Raw genomic sequence first — 6000 nt, 5'->3', positions numbered from 1 at the left:
CCTAAGGTTTGTTTAAGAGATGACACATCCTCCATAAGTTAACAGGTTTTCATGAAGGTGAATCCAAATATATATTCCGAAGTTATTTCAGAGTCCTTCACTTTCTACTTTATGTCAAACTTGTTGTGTACCAGCATATAAGTTATTCAAGTCATTGTGTTATGGTGATTCCCCATTCCTTTAAAGTTGTCTTTATTTGCCAGTATTTTAATTCCTCTAAGTTCAAGGCTACCTGGGCTGCTGATTATTTTTAACTTACTGTTCACCCTGATTATTAAAACAGTCAGTTCATGCATTAAGAGGTGAAACTGTTTTAGAAAGCTCAGAGATAGATAGATTGTTTGATTGTATTTTGTTTTGGTAAATGAATGTTATCTACTCCTTAAAATCAGTAGGGTATCAACTAAGTCTAGAAACTGGTTCAAATATTCCAAGAGGATTAGTTTATAAACATTAGGGTGATCTTGAATAAATTCTTAAAGTTAGAAGTTATTACTTGTCTTGATTCTCTTGTTAAGATGTTTCATTTAACAAAATTCCTGCTTGGATTGTAATACGTTTTGGTAAACCTTTCAACTCTTAAAGTTGAGGGTTCCTCTCCTGCATTTCTTTCTTAAAAAAATGATCTCTGTATGAATGTTAGTGTGTATTTTATTTGAAAGTCCAGTAAACTGCTGAGTTTCTTTTGCTACAGTATGTCCATAGATGTTTTCGAAGGCATTCACACTAAGTGTTGAGTCCCTGTTTGGTTTCCTCACGTCTGCCTGCTGTACTCGAGTTTCTTTATTCCTCTGTTAACTTAGCTCAAGCATGCTCTCACATTGTATTGCTAAAACATGTTATGTTTCTGCATTTGTTAAAGATTTTACATGCTCTCACATTGCAAGTATACCATGTCTGATTATGTTTGTATGTGTATATTTAGAGAATGCCTTAGTTAATACATTTATGGGGAGATTAGTGGGTCATTATGGATTAAGCTTGAACCCTCCCCGGTGTTAGCCATGCCTGGGATTCATGAAATCTCTTGGAACTTGTGCAACATCGGGAAGACAAGGGCAAAAGCTTTCCGATATTAACCTTCTAAGTATCCTTATGAATGTGTATATACGAAGTATACTCGAATATACATAATATATGCACAGTCCACTAATCTGTCTTGAATTTGTGTCATATATATTTTGCCTTACTTCATGGTTACATACATTTCTAATTATTTATCTTTGTTTTTCGCATGTACACTTTGGGAGCAAATCGAGGTCTTTATAAAAGACCTCCCTTGCCACAAGAAAATCTCGCTTTTTGAGATGCAATCCGCAGCTCAATCCATGTCTACTTTGCATCCAATTCCTTCCTCGCGAAAATTTTCTAACGGAAACAAGAGAGGGGCTATTGTCATTTTTGGACCTATCTCATGACTAACCGATGCTTGTCTTTACATATATATCTATTTGTTTGCCTTAAGAGTATTGACCCTAGGACACTTATAATTAGATGGGATAGTTGACTTAAAGGAAGAACTAGTAGTTAATTCTATCGATTTCTTTCTTTTCTTCTTATTTTAAAATCATTTATAGTGCCTATAATATTTACTTTTACTAGAATAATTGATTTTCAAGGGCGAGCACATATTTTGAATTAAGGGGATTACGTTTTGTTCTTTTTACTATCTTAGAAATTTTAAAACGTCACTTATATGCAAACATGAACTCAAGTACATTCTTTATAAACAATTCCTCAAGTTTGATTCAATTATGTATATTTTTATAGCTGAGCATAGTTAATAGAAATGATAAAAAGGGAAAAGAAAAGCTCACGTCCTTAAGGGAAAAGAAAAGCTCACGTCCTTTTTGCATCACATTTGTAGAATAAATCTAGATTTTCACATCATCATATTCACGTAATATGATTTTTATTCAAAACATCACAAATTTTACACACTAACGTTAGCTTATTTTGAGAAATAAAAAAAGCAAACTAGTTTTGTAGATGACTTTTTCACTTTAGCTCTTTTTCAACACTTGAAACATGTATTTGTTAAAACCACCTTTGCATAGTCTATATTGAATTACTAGTCTTTCACAAGTCTTTCATGTTAAGGTAATCCCAACTTTCGAAATACACAAACGTTTTACCTAAACTTTATTTAGTTCACTACTTTTTCATATGATATTTGTATTTTTAAAATGTTTCCACATTTGTATACAACAACCAGCCTCAATTTTTCTCAACTTAAGTCCGGTCGGTTAACCATTTTTAATGAATCTTAAAGGGTGCTTAATACCTTCCCTTTAGATTAGTTGAACCCTTACCTAGGTATTTTGGTTTCGTAGACATTAAAACGGAGTTAACTTTAGATAATTACTTTAATTAACCTTAGGTGCCCTAATTCACCATAAATAATTAGGTGGCGACTCCCTAACTTTAATTAACCCCGGAATTACCGGAATGTTGTAAACCATTTTGACTCCGGTTAAAATGGGGTATAACAATAGGTTTTGTAAGGAAACTATTGATATGTTTTGAAAATTAAATATATTGCTAGTTATGGTAATAGATCCTATTTTAGCATACCTAGAAAGTTATCCATATCATAAATGCGACTTGTAAATTATAAATCACATCTCATAAATGCCACTTATAAATAGTCGTTCGTAAATGCGGCTTGTAAATCGTATTATATTCCTTAACCGCGACTTGTAAACCGTATCTCGTAACTGCTATATATTTGTAAATCACATCTCATAAATGCTACTTAATCGAAATTGCATCTCATAACTAAGACCCGTGCTAATGAATAAACAACAGCAACATCAACGACAACAACAACATCAACAACAACATACACAATGTGATATGGATCCCAACAAACTCAAGACCATTCACTCGGAGTCAAGCAAGGGAACTCTAAGAGCTACAAGCGTTGGGGGATCTTGAAGAGAAGGTCTCGCGAGTGTACAACGTTTGGGAGATAGCGTGAGAAGAGATTGAGGAGGCTACTACACAAAGTGGCTAGGAGTGCAAGAGGGCTAGAAGTGCAATTCATGGCTAAAGGTTGCAACTCATGGCTAAGAATACAATTCAAGGCTAAAGGTGCAATTCAAAGCTATAATTGCAAGGTGTTGGGCGTACGAAGGATTGAAGGTCCCATGTGGATTATTTCCGCAAAGGCCACTTTTGGGCCTTTGTTGTAATAGGCTTAGTTAGTCTTCATTTCAACTGAGCTTGAATATTGATAAAACTTAAGTGTTTTGAGAGATTGTTTAGTTATCTTAATATAGTTTGTTTGGTTGACTAAGTGTCATTTCTTAGTTGCTAATTGAATCCTTTCTATTAAATTCACATAGGATTGCTCATTTGTGGATCCCCAATTTGAGTCATCTTTGAATTCAAATAGTATAGGTTTCTTGATTGAATTTCAATTAGGAGTGTTTGTGTTTAATATACCTAAGTTTGCCTATAGAGTTCATTATCAAGTGGGTCTTGCTTTTATCCCCTTCTTTTCTCATCCCAAGTTTCATCTATTTTTCAATTTCCACATTTTGTTATTTTTGATTTCTAGAGTTTTCAATTAGGTTCTTATCACAATGTAATTGTGTCACGCCCCAAAACCCACCCTAGACGTGACCGGCATCCGACGTCCTGAACAACATCGGAAGAACCTAAACAACACAGTAATAATACTTGAACCCGCCAGGTTCAACATTCGCCTCCAACAATTTATAAATTAAATGTAACAAATCATGAATACATGAATTAAATCAGCGGAAGTCTTTATAAGTAAATAGTCATAAACGTGGCAAACACCCATTAAGTCGTACGAGACTTTGACAATCTACCCACAATTTTGACAACTATCTATGGAGCTTCTATGAGACATAACAATCGTCTAACTTCGGGACGCAACCCGGAAATCTAGAATAATAAATGAAACAGAAAGTGTCCCACGAACGAGGATGTGGGCTCACCAAATCAACAACAGCAGCAAGTTCTCCTAAGCGTCGAGAGTATCACGAACCTACTCTCCTCCGTTTCCTAACATACCATAAAAAACAACAATGGTATGCCTGAGTACTTTCGTACTCAGTGAGTGCCTCGGGGACAACAAGTATTATAAAAATAAAATATAATAATACACAAAGAAATCAGTTCTGAAAAGATAGTATAAAAACAGTCATTCCACTTTGTGATCCTTAATATCTTTTGTTAAACAGTTTACAAAGCCATTAATCAATATAAAAACAGGTATTCAACATGTGTATCTCAATAAGAATTATCAAAACCGATTACAAAGCCTCTTGTCAATTTATAACTTCAATTATGCCTTTTAAATCGATCATGATTGTCGACAACAGTTCCATGAGAGAATGAGAATATCACACATGCCAATACAGGTCCAAGAATCAATCATATCGCGCATAGCGCACCATACCGGAACATATGATTCTCGGTGGCTATCCTTCCTCCAGAATAGCTAGGCATAAATCACACCGGACTATGTAGTATGCGGTGGCTATCCTTCCTCCCGAATAGCTAGGCATAAATCACACCGGACTATGTAGTACGCGGTGACTATCCTTCCTCCCGAATAACTAAGCATACATCACACCCCGGGTAGCGAACCCAGCGGTGGCTATCCTTCCCCCCGAATAGCTAGGCTTGAATCACACCCCGGGTAGCGAATCCGGTAGTGGCCACTCTTCCTTCCGAATGGCTAGGCAATTACCACACTAGGATCCATAGTGGCTACCCTTCCTCCCGAGTAGCTAGGCCAAACACTACAATAAAGTCCATAGCATAGAAGTCGATTCACAATTTGTCTCAAAGTAGTCACACCATCAAATAGCATTAAAGTTCATTATGCCATTACAAAAATCCATAATTTCATAGATAATCTTGAAAACGTTTCCGCTTCTTTAAACAAGATTCCTTTGTCATAGTTCCTTTGTAAAATCATCAATACCAACAATTAACCATCATCACTGATCATCTCCTATAGAAGAAAATGATTATGATTTCATATACGTACACAGAGGATAATACAATCAAGGTTTAATGTGGGCTTGTCCCCTCACGCACATTAACCATTAATCAAAATATGTAATAAATTTCAAGAGTGTAAAGCCAATTCATCATATCATTCAAAACATGCTTTTATAAAGAATCAATCTTTCAAGAGAGTTTGCAAAAGATACATATACATTACCTTTATATTCAAAAAGGATTTTATTTTTTAAGGAGACATACAAATCACAACCAAAGAGTTCGTAAAAACTGATAGAAAGAGTATGTTCAAAAGAGACATACCTTAATTTGTTAAACAATGTTTAACAAATCACTTTTCTAATGAAGAACACCCAAACCCTAGCTTGAATCACTTTGGGAAGAATTATGTTGCAAACCCTAGGTTTTGGTCACAAGAATCATGTTAAGAATCATGGGTTTGACGTTAGAAAGGGATTAGGAACTTGAATTCAACCTAGAATCATGATAAAACTTACCTTGTAGGGTTCTTGAGGCTTGGGACTTGTTCTTCCTGACTTTAGGGTAATTTTTCGTGAATGGGGTGTTGGGGAAATAAACCCCAAATCTTAAATATAACTTAAAACGCGTAAACCGGACTTTTTGACCCGAACCCGACCTGTTACACGATGGTTACGCGATGCGGGGACATCGCGCGATGTTATGCAACTCAATACTCAGACTTGCGCGATCGGCCCACGATGCTGGGCCATCGCACGCGCCTGAAAAAGCGACGTGTGTCGGTTCTGCACAGTGTTCGGTAAAATGGACATAACTTCTTGTACGTAAATTTGCTTGGGCTGGACGACCTACCGTTGGAAATATATTTCAAAGATCTACAACTTTCATGAAGGAAGTTTTGCCAAATTCGCAACACATTTTTATGAAAATCGCCCAAAAAACAGACCTAACAAAACTTAGGCGAATTTAAGAGGCCTTAAGAACTTCACTAGTCGGTTTGACTTCAAAACGATCATC

The sequence above is a fragment of the Lycium barbarum genome, chromosome 9, assembly GCF_019175385.1.
Source record: "Lycium barbarum isolate Lr01 chromosome 9, ASM1917538v2, whole genome shotgun sequence".
NCBI lineage: Eukaryota > Viridiplantae > Streptophyta > Magnoliopsida > Solanales > Solanaceae > Lycium > Lycium barbarum.
This window is presented reverse-complemented; position numbering follows the sequence as displayed.